General features: G+C 42.6%; 1 pseudogene; it reads right to left on the bottom strand.

Moving 5' to 3' along the window:
• LOC123064599 (flavonoid O-methyltransferase-like protein Os11g0303600) overlaps nucleotides 1–21213 on the bottom strand; it is a 62286-nt pseudogene that overhangs the window by 4977 nt on the left and 36096 nt on the right.

Below are 21213 nucleotides of genomic sequence, written 5' to 3' on the forward strand. Positions count from 1 at the left end.
ATCCTCATTGCTGCACAGAAGAATTATGTCCTTAATGCACGGCTAGGTGACAGACCTATTGCAGGAGCAGATGTAGACATTATGAACGTTTGGCTAGCTCAATATGATGACTACTTGATAGTTTAGTCCACCATGCTTAAAGGCTTAGAATCGGGACTTCAAAGACGTTTTGAACGTCATGGACCATATAAGATGTTCCAGGAATTGAAGTTAATATTTCAAGCAAATACCCGAGTTGAGAGATATGAAGTCTCCAACAAGTTCTATAGCTAAAAGATGGAGGAGAATCGCTCAACTAGTGAGCATGTGCTCAGATTGTCTGGGTACTTCAATCGCTTGAATCAAGTGGGAGTTAATCTTCCAGATAAGATAGTGATTGACAGAATTCTCTAGTCACCATCACTAAGTTGCTAGAACTTCGTGATGAACTATAGTATGCAAGGGATGACGAAAACGATTCCCGAGCTCTTCGTGATGTTGAAATCAACGAAGGTAGAAATCAAGAAAGAGCATCAAGTGTTGATGATTGACAAGACCACTAGTTTCAAGAAAAAGGGCAAAGGGAAAAGAAGGGGAACTTCAAGAAGAATGGAAAGCAAGTTGCTGCTCAAGTGAAGAAACCCAAGTCTGGTCCTAAGCCTGAGACTAAGTGCTTCTACTGCAAAGAGACTGGTCACTAGAAGCGGAACTACCCCAATTGATTGGCGGATAAGAAGGATGGCAAAGTGAACATAAGTATATTTGATATACATATTATTGATGTGTACTTTACTAGTGTTTATAGTAGCCCCTGAGTATTTGATACTTGTTCGGTTGCTAAGATTAGTAACTCGAAACAGGAGTTACAGAATAAACAGAGACTAGTTGAAGGGAAAGTGACGATGAGTGTTGGAAGTAGTTCCAAGATTGATATGATCATCATCGCACACTCCCTATACTTTCGGGATTAGTGTTAAACCTAAATAAGTGTTATTTGGTGTTTGCGTTGAGCATGAATATGATTTGATCATGTTTATTGCAATACAGTTATTCATGTAAGTTAGAGAATAATTGTTGTTCTGTTTACATGAATAAAAACTTATTGGTCATACACCCAATGAAAATAGTTTGTTGGATCTCGATCGTGTGATACACATATTCGTAATATTGAAGCCAAAAGATGCAAAGTTAATAATGATAGTGCAACTTATTTGTGACACTGCCGTTTAGGTCATATCGGTGTAAAGCGCATGAAGAAACTCCATAAAGATGGATTTTCGGAATCACTTGGTTATGAATCATTTGATGCTTGCGAACCGTGCCTTTTGGGCAAGATGACTAAAACTCCATTCTTCGGAACAATGGAACGAGCTACTGACTTATTGAAAATAATACATATTGATGTATGCAGACCAATGAGTATGAAGGCTCGTGGCAAGTATCATTATTTTCTGAGCTTCACAAGATGATTTGAGCAGATATGGGTATATCTACTTGATGAATCATAAGTCTGAAATAGTTGAAAGGTTCAAAGAATTTCAGAGTGAAGTGGAAAATCATCGTAACAAGAAAATAAAGTTTCTGCGATCTGATCGTGGAGATGAATACTTGAGTTACGAGTTTGGTCTTCAGTTAAAACAATGTGAAATAGTTTCACTACTCATGCCACCTGGAACACCACAGTGTAATGGTGTGTCCGAACGTCATAACCGCATTTTATTAGATATGGTGCGATCTATGATGTCTTTTACCGATTTACCATCATCGTTTTGGGGTTATGCATTAGAGACAGCTGCGTTCACTTTAAATAGGGCACCATCTAAATCTGTTGAGACGACAGCATATGAACTATGGTTTAGCAAGAAACCCAAGTTGTCGTTTCTTAAAGTTTGGGGCTGCGATGCTTATGTGAAAAAGTTTCATCCTGATAAGCTCGAACCCAAATCGGAGAAGTGCGTCTTCATAGAATACCCAAAGGAAATTGTTGGGTACACCTTCTATCACAGATCCGAAGGCAAGATATTCATTGCTAAAAATGGATCCTTTCTAGAGAAGGAGTTTCTCTCGAAAGAAGTGAGTGGGAGGAAAGTAGAGCTTGATAAGGTAATTTGTACCTTCTCCCGAATTGGAAAGTAGTTCATCACAGAAATCAGTTCCAGTGATTCCTACACCAATTAGTGAGGAAGCTAATGATGATGATCATGAAACTTCAGATCAAGTTACTACAGAACCTCGTAGGTCTTCCAGAGTATGGTCCGCACCAAAGTGGTACGGTAATCCTGTTCTGAAAGTCATGTTACTAGACCATGATGAACCTACGAACTATGAGGAAGCGATGATGAGCCCAGATCCCGCGAAATGGCTCGAGGCCATAAAATCTGAGATATGATCCATGTATGAGAACAAAGTATGGACTTTGATTGACTTGATCGATGATCAGCAAGCCATGTTAAATAAATGGATCTTCAAGAGGAAGACGGACACTGATAGTAGTATTACTATCTACCAAGCTCGAATTGTTGCGAAAGGTTTTCAACAAGTTCAAGGTGTTGAATACGATGAGATTTTCTCACTCGTATCGATGCTTAAGTCTATCTGAATCATGTTAGCAATTGCCACATTTTATGAAATCTGGCAAATGGATGTCAAAACTGCATTCCTTAATGGATTTATTAAAGAAGAGTTGTATATGATGCAACCAGAAGGTTTTGTCAATCCTAAAGGTGTTAACAAAATGTGCAAGCTCCAGCGATCCATCTATGGACTGGTGCAAGCATCTCCGAGTTGGAATATACGCTTTGATAAGTTGATCAAAGCATATAGTTTTATATGGACTTATGATGAAGCCTGTATTTACAATAAAGTGAGTGGGAGCACTACAGACTTTCTGATTAGTATATGTGAGTGACATATTGTTGATCGGAAATAATGTAGAATTATTCTGCAAAGCATAAAGGAGTGTTCTTTAAAAGAAAGACCTCAGTAAAAGCTACTTACATATTGAGCATCAAGATTTATTGAGATAGATCAAGACGCTTGATAAGATTTTCAATGAGTACATACCTTGGCAAGATTTTGAAATAGTTCAAGATGGAACAGTCAAAGAAAGAGTTCTTGCCTGTGTTGCAAAGGTGTGAAATTGAGTAAGACTCAAATCCCGACCACGGCAGAAAATAGAAAAGAGAATGAAAGTCATTCCCTATGCCTCAGTCATAGGTTCTATAAAGTATGCTATGTTATGTACCAGACCTATTGTATACCTTGCTCTGAATTTTGCAAGGGAGTACAATAGTGATCTAGGAGTAGATCACTGGACATTGGTCAAGAATATCCTTAGTGAGGACTAAGGAAATATTTCTCGATTATGGAGGTGATAAAAGAGCCCATCGTAAAGAGTTACATCGGTGCAAGCTTTTACACTGATCCAGATGACTCTAAGTCTCAATCTGGATACATATTGAAAGTGGGAGCAATTAGCTAGAGTAGCTCCGTGCAGAGCATTGTAGACATAGAATATTTGCAAAATACATACGGCTCTGAATATGACAGACCCGTTGACTAAGATTCTCTCACCAGCAAAACATGATCACACCTTAGTACTCTTTGGGTGTTAATCACATAGCAATGTGAACTAGATTATTGACTCTAGTAAACCCTTTGAGTGTTGGTCACATGAAGATGTGAACTAAGGGTGTCAATCATATACAGATATGAATATTGATGTTAAATCACATGGTGATGTGAACTAGATTATTGACTCTAGTGCAAGTGGGAGACTGAAGGAAATATGCCCTAGAGGCAATAATAAAGTTATTATTTATTTCCTTATTTCATGATAAATGTTTATTATTCATGCTAGAATTGTATTACCGGAAACATAATACATGTGTGAATACATAGACAAACATAGTGTCACTAGTATGCCTCTACTTGACTAGCTCGTTTATCAGAGATGGTTATGTTTCCTAGCCATGGACAAAAGAGTTGTCATTTGATTAACGAGATCACATCATTAGGAGAATGATGTGATTGACTTGACCCATTCCGTTAGCTTAGCACTTGATCGTTTAGTATGTTGCTATTGCTTTCTTCATAACTTATACATGTTCCTGTAACTATGAGATTATGCAACTCCCGTTTACCGGAGGAACACTTTGGGTACTACCAAACGTCACAACGTAACTGGGTGATTGTAAAGGAGTACTACAGGTGTCTCCGAAGGTACATGTTGAGTTGGCGTATTTCGAGATTAGGTTTTGTCACTCCGATTGTCGGAGAGGTATCTCTGGGCCCTCTCGGTAATGCACATCATTATAAGCCTTGCAAGCAATGTGACCAATGAGTTGGTTACGGGATGATGCATTACAGAACGAGTAAAGAGACTTACCGGTGACGAGATTGAACTAGGTATTGGATACCGACGATCGAATCTCGGGCAAGTAACATACCGATGACAAAGGGAACAACGTATGTTGTTATGCGGTTTGACCGATAAAGATCTTCGTAGAATATGTAGGAGCCAATATGGACATCCAGGTCCCGCTATTGGTTATTGACCGATAATAGTTCTAGGTCATGTCTACATAGTTCTCGAACCCGTAGGGTCCGCACGCTTAAGGTTTCGATGACAGTTATATTATGAGTTTATGAGTTTTGATGTACCGAAGGAGTTCGGAGTCCCGGATGAGATCGGGGACATGACGAGGAGTCTCGAAATGGTCAAGACGTAAAGATCGATATATTGGACGACTATATTCGGAGTTCGGAAAGGTTCCGAGTGATTCGGGTATTTTTCGGAGTACCGGAGAGTTACGGGAATTCGCCGGGGAGTATATGGGCCTTATTGGGCCATACGGGAATAGAGGAGAGAGGCCAAAAGGAAGGAGGCCTGCGCCCCCCCCCTCTGGTCTGAATTGGACAAGGGGCGCAGCCCCCCTTTCCTTCCTTCTCTCCCCCTCTTTCCCCTTCTCCTACTCCAACAAGGGAAGTGGAATCCTACTAGGACTAGGGAGTCCAAGTAGGACTCCACACTTGGTGCGCCTCCTCCTAGGGCTGGCCTCCTCCCCCCTTGCTCCTTTATATACGGGGGCAGGGGGCACCCCATGAAGACACAAGTTGATCTACAGATCGTTCCTTAGCCGTGTGCGGTGCCCCCTTCCACCATATTCCTCCTCGGTCATACCGTCGCGAAGCTTAGGCGAAGCCCTGCGCCGGTAGAACATCAAGATCGTCACCACGCCATCGTGCTGACGGAACTCTCCCTCGAGACTCGGCTGGATCGGAGTTCGAGGGACGTCATCGAGCTGAACGTGTGCTGAACTCGGAGGTGCCGTACGTTCGGTACTTGGATCGGTCGGATCGTGAAGACGTACGACTACATCAACCGCGTTGTCATAACGCTTCCGCTTACGGTCTACGAGGGTACGTGGACGAACACTCTCCCCTCTCGTTGCTATATCATCACCATGATCTTGCATGTGCGTAGGAAATTTTTGAAATTACTACGTTCCCAACAAAGTTTACCAAGTAACATTGCATAGCATAATCCTACCCGGCGTTCCTCCCCTCGTCGCCCTGTGGGAAAGCAATCACCGGGTTATCTCTGAAACTTGTAAGAGGTGTGTTTAAGTAAGTATCCAATTCTAGTTGTCATAAGGTCAGAATACAACTCCGGGTCGTCCTTTTACCGAGGGACACGATTATTTGAATAGATAAACTGTTGGGGAACGTAGTAATTTCAAAAAAAATTCCTACGCACACGCAAGATCATGGTGATGACATAGCAACGAGGGGAGAGTGTTGTCTACGTACCCTCGTAAACCGAAGCGGAAGCATTCACGCAGCGTAGAGGAAGTAGTCGTACGTCCTCCCGGTCCGACCGATCCAAGCACCGTTACTCCGGCACCTCCGAGTTCTTGACACACGTACAGCTCGATGACGCACCCTCGATCTCCAATCCAGTAGAGGCTCCGAGGGGGAGTTCCGTCAGCACGCCAGCGTGGTGACTATCTTGATGTTCTCCTGTCGCAGGGCCTCGCCTAAGCACCGCTACAATATGACCGAGGTGTAATATCGTGGAGGGGAGCACCGCACACGGCTAAGGAACGATCAATGATCAACTTGTGTGTTCTAGGGTGCCCCCCCTACCCCCGTATATAAAGGAGGGAGGGAGGAGGTGGCCGGCCCAAGGGGGGGCGCGCCATAGGGAGGGGGAAACCTACTCCAAGTAGGTTTCCCTCTCTTTTCCTTATCTTATTTGGAGGGAGAAGGAAGGAGTACTAGTATTAGGAAGTAGTACTAGTAGTAGGAAAGGAAGAGGGGGAAGGAGAAAGGGAAGGGGGGTCGGCCCCCCTCCCCAGTTCGGATTGGGCTTGGGGGGGCGCGCCCCCCTCCCTTGCTCCTTCTCCCTTCCTCCTACATGGGCCCAATAAGGCCCATATACCTCCCGGGGGGTTCCGGTAACCTCCCGGAGCTCCAAACTCTTCCGGAACCTTTCCGGTGTCCAAATATATCCGTCCAATATATCAATCTTTATGTCTCGACCATTTCGAGACTCCTCGTCATGTCCGTGATCATATCCGGGACTCCGAACAACCTTCGGTACATCAAAATACATAAACTCATAATATAACTGTCATCGAAACCTTAAGCGTGCGGACCCTACGGTTTGAGAACAATGTAGACATGACCGAGACACGTCTCTGGTCAATAACCAATAGCGGGACCTGGATGCCCATATTGGTTCCTACATATTCTACGAAGATCTTTATCGGTCAAACCGCATAACAACATACGTTATTCCCTTTGTCATCGGTATGTTACTTGCCCGAGATTTGATCGTCGGTATCCAATACCTAGTTCAATCTCGTTACCGGCAAGTCTCTTTACTCGTTTCGTAATACGTCATCTCATAACTAACTCATTAGTTACATGCTTGCAAGGCTTAGGTGATGAGTATTACTGAGAGGGCCCAGAGATACCTCTCCGACAATCGGAGTGACAAAACCTAATCTCGAATTATGCTAACTCAACATGTACCTTCGGAAACACCTGTAGTACTCCTTTATAATCACCCAGTTACGTTGTGACGTTTGGTAGTACCCAAAGTGTTCTTCCGGTAAACGGGAGTTACACAATTCTCATAGTTACAGGAACATGTATAAGTCATGAAGGAAGCAATAGCAGAATACTAAACGATCAAGTGCTAAGCTAACGGGATGGGTCATGTCAATCACATCATTCTCCTAATGATGTGATCTCATTAATCAAATGACAACACATGTCTATGGTTAGGAAACATAACCATCTTTGATTAATGAGCTAGTCAAGTAGAGGCATACTAGTGACTATATGTTTATCTATGTATTCACACATGTATCATGTTTTCGGTTAATACAATTCTAGCATGAATAATAAACATTTATCATGAAATAAGGAAATAAATAATAACTTTATTATTGCCTCTAGGGCATATTTCCTTCATAAACTTCCCTGCAGGGGTGCACCACATAACCCAGCACGCTCGATCCCTCTGGCCGGACACACTTTCTTGGGTCATGCCCGGCCTCGGAAGATAAACACGCCGCAGCCCTACCTAGGCACAATAGAGAGGTCAGCACACCGGTCTAAGTCCTATGCGCGCGGGGGTCTGGGCCCATCGCCCATTGCACACCTGCACATTGCGTACCCAGTCAGTAAGCAGACCTAGCCTCCCTAATACAAGAGCAGGCGTTCCAGTCCAATCCAGCGCGCGCCGCTCAGTCACTAACGTCAAGAAGGCTTCAGCTGATACCCTGACGTCGAGTGCCCATAACTGTTCCTGCGTAGTTGGTTAGTGCATATAGGCCAGGGACCAGACCCACCTGTCTCCTAGGTGGTTGCAACCTTCCCTGTCGCTACGCCACAAAGTAACCATCAGGGGGCTGTCGGGAACCTAGGCCCACCACTACCTGGGTGGAACCACCTACCCCTTCAGCCCCCATCTCCGAACAGTAACATCAGTATGTAATAGTATATAATATAAACCCGTGATCACCTCCCGAAGTGATCACGGCCTAGTACTATAGTATGGCAGACGAACAAGAGTGTAGGGCCACTGATGTAATACTAGCAACCTATACTAAGCATTAGGATAGCAGGTAAAGGTATCAACAATTGTAGGAACAATGATAGGCTATGCAACAGAATATGAGCTATCGAATAAACAACAGTAGCAAACCTAATGCAAGAATAAGAGATTGGAGAGTGGGCGATGTCTGGTTGATCAAAGGGAGTTTGCTTGCCCGGTTGTTCTTGCAAGAAGGAAGGGTCGCCAACACCGTAGTTGAACTAGGGGTCGCCGGCAGTCTCGGGGTCTACCAGAAAGAAGTAACGAAGGGGGAACACAATAAATAACAGAGCAATCAAAGCATCACAAGGCGTAACATGGCAATACGCAGTGCTACAAGTGTCCAAACGCAGTAGTAGGTGAGACCGGCGAAGTGGGGAAACATCCGAGAAAGTATTCCCGGTATTTCGAGTTTTCGGACAGACGGACTGGAGGGGGATGGTTGCAGGTTCGCTATGCTAGGGACGTGTGGTGAACGAATGGACTACATATTCGGATTTGTCTCGTCGTTCTGAGTAACTTTCATGTACAAAGTATTTGCATCTGAGTTACGAATTATTTTATATGATTTTTCGAAGTTTTAATTCATTTTTTGAATTTTCTAGAATTATTTTATTTCAAAAATATATATTAAACTTACTTGGTATGGATACACAAAGAGTGTACCCAGGGGATACACGTGTGTTTGATAGTGGGGCCAGTTGACAGTCAACTACCTAGTCAGCAGAGGCTGACTGGTGGGACCAGCTGCTGAGTGGGCAGCTGACTCGGCCGACCTTATCCACTGGAATAGTGGTTGGGTCCCACTTGTCATTCACACAGACTAATTAATAGAGATAAATTTAGCTATGGGTTAATTAAAGGGAGGGCCGCATATTTGAGTGGCACATTAGGTAGTTTAATTAGTATTTAGTTAAACCAAATTTTAATTAGGGCAGTGGGGCCGATGGTCAATCATACTAGGTTAACTAATTAGGGGCATTAGCAACTAACCCGGCCGGACATTATGTCAGCGTCGCCAGAGTTGCGCCGGCGGCGACCTAACCAGCGGCGGATATGCACGGGTCTCACCGGAAATCGTGCACAGGGCACGGATCGAGGCGCGGTTGGGAGCGTTCAAATGGCCAGACGACGGCGCGTCGACTGGGACCGGTGGCGTCGTCGGAGTTGGCCGGATCTGGCCGGAATGGTGACAAAGAGCGGCGTGGCGTTCGGGAGGCAGCGACGGCGCTACGGGGCACGAGGTAAGGCGTGCGAGGGTGCGTCGTGCTCTTGGGAGCACCAGGAGCACGGTGCTGGGGGTCGGGCGAGGTCCACAACGGCCGTGGCCACATCGGTGAGTCGAGCAGTGGCAACACGGACACGGTAATGGCAATGGTGAGCTACTCCACGGATTCACGGCACAGACAAGGGGTTTTGGGGGCGGAGCTCACCACGAAGAGGGAGCGCTGACCACGGGTTGCCTCAGGCAATATAGGAGACGACGGTGGTTCTTCCGAGCGCGGTTTCAGGCGTCGAGGCCGCCGGTGGCAATGCGGGCAAGTAGGCGGTGGCAACAGTTGCGCTCGGGGAGAGGGGGAAGAGAGGAGCGGCGCGAGGGAGAGGGGAACTGGAGGCGCTAGGTTTAGGGTTTAGGTCGGGGTGACCTAGAAGGCGACAGGGGAGCGGCGGATGGCCGACGCATGCGGCTTCTCGCGCCATGGACGACGCACAGGCGTCCAGCGCATCAGGGAATAGGAAGGGGGAAGACGACGAGCGGGGGAGGCTGGCTGGGCCAGCTGGGTTGCACTGGCACTGTGCAGGCCTAAGTGCAAAGTGGCATGTGGCCGTTTCACTTTTCTACCTTCTTTTTATTACTAATTTGTTTTTCTTTTATGAATTCTGTTTTGTAATTCCTTTAGTCACTAGTTGGCTTTTGTGAAAATATGTAACTAGTCCCATAAATAACATTACATTATATAACACTGCCACGAAAAGTTTGGCACTTAAATAAAAAGGTTTGGGATTTTTATAATTTAAAAAGCATCTAAATTATTGTTTGAGTCAGTGATTTAATTATTTTGGGGCACTTAGACACTTTATAAAATGTTGGTTTCTCCACCATAATTAATTAGGAATTATTTTCCACATGATGAACATTTGAGTTTTGACATTTGAAAACTTTTAAAGTTTGACTTGATTTTAAAAATTGAATTTGAATGGGGTTTGAATCAACGTGAATTTATCAACAGTAATCGTGGTGACATGGCGCCATTAGCAGAGGGTTACTTTAGCTTAATTATCTAGGCGTCACAATTCTCCTCCACTACAAGAAATCTCGTCCCGAGATTTAAGAGGGGAAGTGAGGGGGAAAGTTGTGCTCACGTAATTCCAATGGATCCTTTTGTTCCTGGTTGCTCTTCTCGAAGTGGTCGATCCATTACAATGTCATCTTCATTTCTCTACTTCAGATCATCATGAAGAAGTTGGCATCCTTTCGTCGAGAACTCCATCGTACTTATGAAAAGGACAAGGGGTAACTTTGGAAGAACGGACCTCTACAAGGTTGATTATCTGGTAGATAGTTCAGGGAATGTGGCAGAAAGTAACTCTCTAATTGAACTTAAGAAAAACATCGAGAGGAAAGTAAGAAGGTGCAATAAGAAGTTTCAAGTGGATAGTCAATCGTTCAATGTCTAAAACAGGGTGTGAAAGGGGTTCAGAGCAAGGAGAACAAATATTATGTCTGGTACCGAAACATAGCATCTGACGGAAGGTAGCTCGCGGAATTACATACGAGGTAAAGTTCGAAGGATAAACATTTGGAAATAGGGATGTACAGGAGAGTCAGGTTTTGATCCTGTGGAACTGTTGTTTATGGGCCCACCATGCGGGTTAAAGGTAGAAAAGGGCACCGACAAATTACAAGGTCATGATAGCAAGGCATGTCAGAGGATAACATGTCAGTTATGTTGGCAACAACATTAGTACCAAGGGAGAGGGACGAAGAGAAACACTTTCTCGCTCATTGAAATGAGACAAACCAATAGGCAAAGTTCTTGTCCATCGGTGGTTACCAGAATGTCATCAACAAAAGCAACAGGATCTTACTGAGAGAGTTGTACACCGAGGTGTTTACATAAGCAGGGAATTATTGCTGCTTATATCATATAGATCACAAGAAGGGTTAAACAAACCAATGGAAAGGAAAGAATTGATTATCAGATTTAAACCGAACAATGGAAAGGAAAAAGGGGTATACATGAGTATTAGGTGTATCTCCTTCCCAGGCGCAAGCAGAGCATGATATCCATGACAGGATATAACATAGTAAGGCCTTTAGGAAAGGGGAGAGAAGTTTCATGACATTAACCATACAATGGTGTTTGGCTAGCTGATTAATAAATTGTCTAGCATTGCGCTTCCAATGTTCTTATTGAACGTCGGAGTACCACAGTCATGCTTCGAGTTAGCATTGGCATGGCCTTCAAATAAAGGTCAGACTTAAGATACACAAAGGATCCATCAGGAAAAACTTATAGAATAAGTCTTGCAATTTCATCATGGAAGAATGGTTAACCTTTCTAAAAACGAAACTATAACAATAGGTCCTCCGGGAAGGTGTGCTAGGCATGACATCACCCTACAGGGCTATATAAAGACCAACGTTATAGCTCTTGGAAATATGTTCCAACCATCATTTCTGACCGAGATTCAAATCTGACTGGTGTCAGGATACCTCGGACTCGGGATGCCTGAGAAGAAAAGGTGCAACGCAAATTGATGAGATGACATTGTAAGATTCTCAGGATTGAGTTCTGACACAAGAGTTCAAACTAAGGATAGGATGAGGGGTGGCTGATGGACTCAGCGACAATCCTCGAGATTTCCAACAAGATGGATTTCCACAATTATGTGAACAAGGAGAAAACATTTGCCAGATCAAACGGTACAATATAATGATGTATGTTCGAGGAAAGCATCCAAAATTAAACATTGGTTGACAGGTGTGCCCGAAATATGGGCATAGGTAGCCTGATCAATTGTTAGAATGGTGATCCAATAACCGATGGTCTAAGAATGAACTGTCGATCATTACTTCAAAGCATCAGGGTTGCTAGAAGTACAGAATCCAAAAAACACCATTCACTTGTTGGTGCCCCGGTTAGAATTAACATGGGAACCAAGAAAGAATGGTGATGGTGAGAAGTATCACTATTTGAAAAATTCATAAAAGGTGAAGCAATCCTCACAACATCCTTGACATAAAAGACAAACATACTTCAAGGTAGAACATCATACAAGCTGGATAGCAAGTTGCATCCATAACATGAACAAGTTTGTGTTGGGGGAAGGCAAGAAAGTTGTCGATGATAACACAATCATCGAGGGGCAAGGATGGTATTTCCCATCATGAATTTGATTGATATCCTGGAAGAGCTCAACATGTTGATGATGATCATGACACAATTGTCGAGAGATTTCATGAAGGTGTAATCGATCAGCGATGACATCAAGTCAAAGGAATGATGAAGCGAAAGGTTATTGGAACCAAGGATAGGACACATACGCGAAATCAAGCTTGCTGTTCAAGACGAAATGATATGATGAGGAAGATCTACGTAGGGTTAGCTCATCGTCGAAAATTGTGCTCCGTGAAGAAGGACTAGGTAGCACAATTAAAAATTAGCTCAATAATGATATAGTCAATCAGGCTAGGAATGAAGTGATCGGGTACAAACTCGTAAGCAAAGAAGATTGCTAAGAATGGTTGAATCATAGAACGCATGTGATTCAGTTATCGGTGTACTCGAGTGACTAACCACTCAGAACCCAGGAAAAATTGGAACCGGTGAGAATGTAGTACTTGATGACGAACTCATAAGAAGTTATGTGGTTCTGTGATAATATCGAGATACCAGGGGGTTATACTCGACGACAGATCAAAGTAGAGGTTGGAATGGGGTATTGCTCTGTAGAAGACATGTGCTTAAACTTGCACAGGAAATGGTATTTTAAGGGTATCATGGTCGGAACGACGATTGTAAAAGGCTGCTACCTCTTGAGCTTGCGTTGGTTTTTCCCTTGAAGAGGAAAGGGAGGTGCAGCAAAGTAGCGTAAGTATTTCCCTCAGTTTGAGAACCAAGGTATCAATCAAGTAGGAGACAACGCACAAGTCACCGAATACCTGCACAAACAATCAACAACTTGCACCCAATGCGATAAAGGGGTTGCCAATCCATCACGGTTACTTGCAAAAGTAAGATCTGATCGAGATAGATAAACGGTAAAGTAAATATTTTGGTATTTTTGGTTTATAGATTGGAAAATAAAGATTGCAAAATAAGGAACGGAGATAGAAATAGGCAAGTTGATGTGAAACTAATATGATGTAAAATAGACCCGGGGGCCATAGGTTTCACTAGTGGCTTCTCTCAAGATAGCAAATATTACGGTGGGTGAGAAATTACTGTCGAGCAATTGATAGATAAGCTCAAAGTTATGACGATATCTAAGGCAATGATCATGAATATAGGCATCATGTTCGTGTCAAGTAGACCAAAACGATTCTACATCTACTACTATTACTCCACACATCAACCCCTATCCAGAATGCGTGTAGTGTATTAAGTTCATAAGAACGGTGTAATGCATTAAGTAAGATGACATGATGTAGAGAAATTAACTCAAGGAACATGATGAAAACCCCATCTTTTCATCCTCGATGGCAACAATACAATACGTGCCTTGCTGCCCCTACTGTCACTAGGAAAGGACACCGCAAGATTGAACCAGAAGCTAAGCACTTCTCCCATTGCAAGAACGACCAATCTAGTAGGCCAAACTAACCCGATAATTCGAAGAGACTTGCAAAGATATCAAATCATGCATATAAGAATTCAGAGAAGAACCAAAAATATTCATAGATAATCTGATCATAAATCCACAAATCATCGGATCTCGGCAAACACACCACAAAAGAATATTACATCGAATAGATCTCCAAGAACATCAAGGAGAACATGGTATTGAGAATCAAAGAGAGACAAGAAACCATCTAGCTACTAGTTATGGACCCGTAGGTCTGTGGTAAACTACTCACGCTTCATCGGAGAGGTAATGGTGTTGATTTAGAAGCCCTCGGTGATCGAATCCCCCTCCAGCAGGATGCCGGAAAAGGCCCCTAGATGGGATCTCACGGGTACAGAAGGTTGCGGTGGTGGAAAAGTGGTTTGGTGGCTCCCATGGATGTTTTTAGGGTATAAGAGTATATATAGGCGAAGAAACTAGGTCAGGAGACCCACGAGGGGCCCACGAGGTAGGGGGAGCGCCCACCACCCTCGTGGTCGCCTCCTTGCATCTCCGACTTCATCTCCAAGTCTTCTGGTTTGCTTTTGGTTCAAGAAAGATCATCGCAAAAGTTTCATTCCATTTGGACTCAGTTTGGTATTCGTTTTTGCGAAACTCTAAAATAGGCAAAAAAACAGAAACTGACACTGGGCTCTCGGATAATAGGTTAGTCCCAAAAATAATATAAAATAGCATATAAATGCCTATTAAACATCCAAAACAGATAATATAATATCAGGGAACAATCAAAAATTATAGATATGTTGGAGACGTATCAAGCATCCCCAAGCTTAATTCCTGCTCTTCCTTGAGTAGGTAAATGATAAAAGCAGAATTTTTGATGTGGAATGCTACCTAACATATTTATCCATGTAATTTTCCTTATTGTGGCATGAATGTTCTGATCTGAAAGATTCAAAACAAAAGTTTAATATTGACATAAAAATAATAATTCTTCAAGCATACTAACAAAGCAATCATGTCTTCTCAAAATAACATGGCCAAAGAAAGTTATCCCTACAAAATCATATAGTCTGGCTATGCTCTATCTTCATCACACAAAATATTTAAATAATGCACAACCCCGATGACAAGCCAAGCAATTGTTTCATACTTTTGATGTTCTCAAACTTTTTCAATCTTCATGCAATACATGAGCGTGAGCCATGGATATAGCACTAAGGTGGAATAGAATATGGTGGTTGTGGAGAGGACAAAAATGATAAGATAGTCTCATATCAACTAGACGTATCAACGGGCTATGGAGATGCCCATCAATAGATATCAATGTGAGTGAGTAGGGATTTCCATGCAACGGATGCATTAGAGCTATATGTGTATGAAAGCTCAAAAAGAAACTAAGTGTGTGTGCATCCAACTTGCTTGCTCACGAAGACCTAGGGCATTTAGAGGAAGCCCATCATTGGAATATACAAGCCAAGTTCCATAATGAAAATTCCCACTAGTATATGACAGTGATAAAATAGGAGACTCTCTATAATGAAGGTCATGGTGCTACTTTGAAGCACAAGTGTGGAAAAAGAATAGTAACATTGCTCCTTCTCTCTTTTTCTCTCATTTTTTTATTTGGGCCTTCTCTTTCTCTTTTTTTATGACCTCTTTTTTTTACTTATTTTTCATTTTTTCGTCAGGAGTCTCATCCCGACTTGTAGGGGAGTCATAGTCTCCATCATCCTTTCCTCACATGGGACAATGCTCTAATAATGAAGATCATCACACTTTTATTTACTTACATCTCAAGAATTAGAACTCAATACTTAGAACAAAATATGACTCTTTGTGAATGCCTCCGGCGGTGTACCGGGATGTGTATTGATTCAAGAATGACATGTATGAAAGAATTATGAACGGTGGATTTGCCACAAATACGATGTGAACTACATGATCATGGAAAGCAATATGACAATGATGGAGCGTGTCATAATAAACGAAACGGTGGAAAAGTTGCATGACAATATATCTCGGAATGGCTATGAAAATGCCATAATAGGTAGGTATGTGATACGTCTCCAACGTATCTATAATTTTTTATTGTTCCATCCTATTATATTACCCCTTCTGGATGTTTATGGGTTTTATTTTACACACTTATATCATTTTTGCGACTAACCTACTAACCGGAGGCCCAGCCCGAATTGCTGTTTTTTTGCCTATTTCAGTATTTCGAAGAAAAGTAATATCAAACGGAGTCCAAACGGAATGAAACCTTCGGGAGCGTGATTTTTGGAAAGAACGTGATCTAGAGGACTTGGAGTGCAAGTCAAGAAGCAATTGAGGCGGCCAGGAGATAGGAGGGCGCGCCCACCCCCTCTGGGCGCGCCCCCTGTCTCCTGGGCCCCTCGGGCAGCCACCGACGTACTTCTTCCTCCTATATATACCCACGTACCCCGAAAACATCCAAGGAGCCAACGAAAAACAATTTCCATGGCCGTAACCTTCTGTATCCGCGATCCCATCTTGGAGCCTTCGCCGGCGCTCCGCCGGAGGGGGAATTGACCACAGAGGGCTTCTACATCAACACCATAGCCCCTCCGATGAGTTGTGAGTAGTTTACCACAGAGCTTCAGGTCCATAGTTATTAGCTAGATGGTTTCTTCTCTCTTTTTGGATCTCAATACATGTTCTCCCCCTCTCTTGTGGAGATCTATTTGATGTAACTCTTTTTGCGGTGTGTTTGTCGAGATCCGATGAATTGTGAGTTTATGATCAAGTTTATCTATAAGAAATATTTGAATCTCCTCTGAATTCTTTTATGTATGATTGAGTTATCTTTGCAAGTCTCTTCGAATTATCAGTTTGGTTTGGCCTACTAGATTGATCTTTCTTGCCATGGGAGAAGTGCTTAGCTTTGTGTTCAATCTTGCGGTGTCCTTACCCAGTGACAGAAAGGGTTGCAAGGCACGTGTTGTATTGCTGCCATCGAGGATAAAAAGATGGGGTTTATATCATATTGCTTGAGTTTATCCCTCTACATCATGTCATCTTTCTTAATGCGTTACTCTGTTCTTATGAACTTAATACTCTAGATGCATGCTGGATAGCGGTCGACGTGTGGAGTAATAGTAGTAGATGTAGGCAGGAGTCGGTCTACTTGTCACGGACGTGATGCCTATACACATGATCATTCCTAGATAATATCATAATTATTCGCTTTTCTATCAATTGCTTGACAGTAATTTGTTCACCCACCGTAATACTTATGCTATCTTGAGAGAAGCCACTAGTGAAACCTATGGCCCCCGGGTCTATCTTTTATCATGTAAGCTTTCAATCTACTTTTATTTGCATCTTTACTTTTCGCATCTACATTATAAAATACCAAAAATATATTTATCTTATCATACTATCACTACTAGGGAAAAGCCTATACACAGAGGTATAGCAGTAGCGCTGGTTAAAATAAGGCACTACTGCTAATTTGTAGTAGCGCGTTCGTGCAAAGCGCGCTATAGCTTAAACTATAGCAGTAGCGCATGTTCAGAAACAAGCGCTACCATTATAATTTCCACCGTGTTTGCGGTAGGCTAAGAGTAGTAGTAGCGATTCCGCGCAAAGCGCGCTACCACTATGGTCATTATTGCAGCACGTTTCCTGCGTACAGCGCTACTACTAAGAAATAAAAGAAAAATGAAAAAAAATAGAAAAGTAAGTGAAAATGATAGAAGTAGGAAACAGAGAAATGAAAAAAAAAAAGAAAATATAAGGATAAACAAAATAAATTACTGCTTCCTATAGCAGCAGCGTGTTTTTCTGAAACACGCTATAGCTAACTTAGCTATAGCACGTTTACGAAACAGCGCTACTGCTAGTTCGACTTAACCACACGCGGGCTCAAAATTTTGCTAAGTCCTCCTTTCCCCCCACTCCCCCCGGCCCTGTTCCCCCAACTCCTCTGTCGCCGCCGCCAGAGCCTGCCCTCACGGCCACCGCCCGCCCTCAACCTCAGCGCCGCTGTGCGTCGTCGCTCTCGACCTCACCATCGCCGCCCTCGATCTCACCGTCGCCGCCCTCGACCTCACCGCCGCCGCCCGAGCCCGCCCAACACCGCCGCCTCCCGATCCCGAGCCCGCCCTCGCTGCCCCTACCTCTCCGTCACTGAGCACCTCCACGCCATAGTCTCTCCCCTCTCTGTAGGCCCCCCACCCCTCCCCCACCCCTTTCTCTCTACTTAGTTAGTACTAGATGTTTTTTAGTAGTAGTAGATGTTAATTTAGGGTTCATAGATAATATTTTTTAGTAGTTGAACTAGTTAACTTTTAGTTGAACTAGTTTAGTAAGTAAATTAATAAACTAGTTGAATTAATAGAACTAATGTATATTTAGTAAGTAAATTAATAAACTAGTTTAACTAGTTTAGTTTTAGTTGAACTAGTTTAGTAATAAATTAACATAACTAGTTGAACTACTTTATTTTTAGAAAGAACTAGTTTTTTCTATTTATAGTAAGTTTATATTTAGTAAGAACTAGTTGAATTAATAGTACTAGTACAACATGTCATATTTGTTGTTATTTTTTTAGTTCAAGCAATTATTCGGGATGTATTAGTGATAACTTATAGGTTTTTTTTGCTTTTGCAGAAATCAAGGAGCCCCTCCATCATCCCCGCCATCGTCCCTGTCACTGACCCCCTCCGACCTCGAGGTGAGACCTGCCAAATCTCCATGTATATCTTGTGTAGCTCATATAGGATATGTGGTTGCCCAAGTGGTTGGTCATGTTCAGGTTACACCTCCGAGTGGCCTATGTTTTGCTGGAGTGTTGATTAATTTCCGTTCCGGCAAATTTCAGGCGCTCGATATGTCCTTTTTTTAGCAAAGGTCATGCCGGGTTTTTTCATGAATTCTGGCATGACTTGTGCTAGAATATGTAGGAAATATCGAGTGGCCTGGATCTTCTCGAAAAATAATGATCTAATTTAGATTTTTTAGTACATATATTTAATTGTACAAGTTTAATCTTTGAATTGTGAACATAGGAAATGTCGTACTCGGAAGACGACAGTCTCCGGGGGAGTGCAGCTGGTGCCACGATGATCGAGGTATGTGCGACAGGTTCATTGAGCTGGACGAAGATCGGCGCTTCAGCATTAAGCTCGAGGAGACCTTCAATGTTGAAACGGTACGCAACAACGACAAGTGTTTTTTTTTGTAATTAAGCATGACTTCAACTATTTCAACGTCTAATTTTCATCTTTTACAATTCGACTAGATTATCCCATGCCATGCAAGACGCTATGTCTTGGAGAGGATGGGTTTTGACGACAATGAAAATTTTGAAACAAAGAAAATACACCTAAGGACCGATCATGATATGGATTTTGAAGTAAATCTGTGCAATGCTCAGAGCGTAACCCATTTTGGTTGCCAAAATTGGGAAGCACTTTGCAAAATGTATGGTTTTTATAAGGGTATGATTGTCACCATGGATCTTGGTGATCCTGACATTGAGCAAGACAACATGGACATTTGGGTCCTTGTTGATACGCTTCCGATTCTACCACAATGTGAGTTTCTCAAACATAGTTATTAACTAATTCATATTGTTTATTTCAAAATAGTTGACATCTTATTTCCATTGACAGCTTATTTTGATTCTTCAAAGAATGTGCGGAAGATGGTAGACGAAACTCACTACACTGATGGCTCCGAATTAACTTATAAGGAGAAAAGTCATCTAATCGCTTATTGTACTTATCTTGAGAATTACAATACCTATTATCGAACTCCTCCAAATTATGGTGAATACGTGCCACTAGTGCACGTGTTGAACCACGGTAACTTCTATGGAGATACCCTGGTAAGATTTTTTACTATTACGACACCCGTGCATCTTTTGCATACTTCTAAAACTAGTACATCATTTCTAACTACGAAGTTATTACTATGTTTTTCAACAGAAAATTCCGATGGATTGTGTGCCTCATCTGATGTATCTGAATAGTCGCCTTAGAGTTATGAACATACTACCAGGTCAATCTAGGGAGCTCACCTATGCATATCGGATTTCTAAAACTGGTGAACACATGCTCATCAAAGAATGGAAAAAATGTTTGGACATTTGCAAGGAGGTTCTTGGAAGTAACATTAAGAGAAAGGAAAGAATTGGAGACAGGATAATCTCCATTCTCCATAATGGAGAGTCAGGGACTATCTTGTTGTTTGCTATTTTACCTTAGAGAATGTAGTAGGTCCTATGAGGTACAATATGTTTATTATGTGGTACAATGTGTTAGAGTTGATGATGAGGAGTACTTGTGATTACGACTAGTGACCAATTTGCTATGTGATGTCATTGATGAAAACGATGATCTTGAGGAGGTGTTATATGACAATGATGTATTATGATGATAATTGTTAATGATATGATGATGACGATGATATTTATGGACATCCACTTGAAACTAATCCACGGTTCTTTCACCCTGTGATCTAATAACTCATTATGATGTAAAAACAATCTCTAAATTCCTGTTGTATGAAAACTTGTATAAAGGTGTATGAATACAACATGAAATAAAAAAGAAATAAAATACGAAATAATAGTAGTAGCGCGGGCAGGGAGAAGCGCTACTACTAATTACCAGTAGCGCTCCTCTGGGGAAGCGCTACTACTAAGTCGATTTAGCAGTAGCTTGGGTTGAGGCACGCTACTGCTAAGCTTTAGTTGTAGCGCCGTACCAGTAGCGCTCCAGTCCGCGCTACTGACAGGCCTAAAACCCGCGCTGCTGCTAGGCTTTTCCCTAGTAGTGTATCTCTATCAGATCTCACTTTCACAAGTGGCCGTGAAGGGACTGACAACCCCTTTATTGCGTTGGTTGCGAGTTCTTTGTTTGTTTGTGTAGGTGCGTGGGACTTTTGAGGAGCCTCCTAATGGATTGATACCTTGGTTCTCAAAAACTGAGGGAAATACTTACGCTACTTTGCTGCATCACCCTTTCCTCTTCAAGGAAAACCAACGCAAGCTCAAGACGTAGCCAGAAGGATTTCTGGCGCCGTTGTCGGGGAGGTCTTCGCTCAAGTCAAGACATACCAAGTACCCATCACAAACTCATCTCCCTCTCATTTACATTATTTGCCACTTGCCTCTCGTTTTCCTCTCCCCCACTTCACCTTTGCCTTTTCTTTGCCCCTCTTCCGTTCGATCTTGTGTCTCCATGTGCCTTCCTTTTGCTTGCATCTTTGATTGCTAGAAGTTTATGGATCCTCATCCACTTGCTAATCTTTTTAAGAGATCCAATTATGTTGAACCAATTGCTAGTGAGTTGTGTGCACTAGAT

This window comes from Triticum aestivum, chromosome 3B (genome assembly GCF_018294505.1).
Source record: "Triticum aestivum cultivar Chinese Spring chromosome 3B, IWGSC CS RefSeq v2.1, whole genome shotgun sequence".
Taxonomy (NCBI): Eukaryota; Viridiplantae; Streptophyta; class Magnoliopsida; order Poales; family Poaceae; genus Triticum; species Triticum aestivum.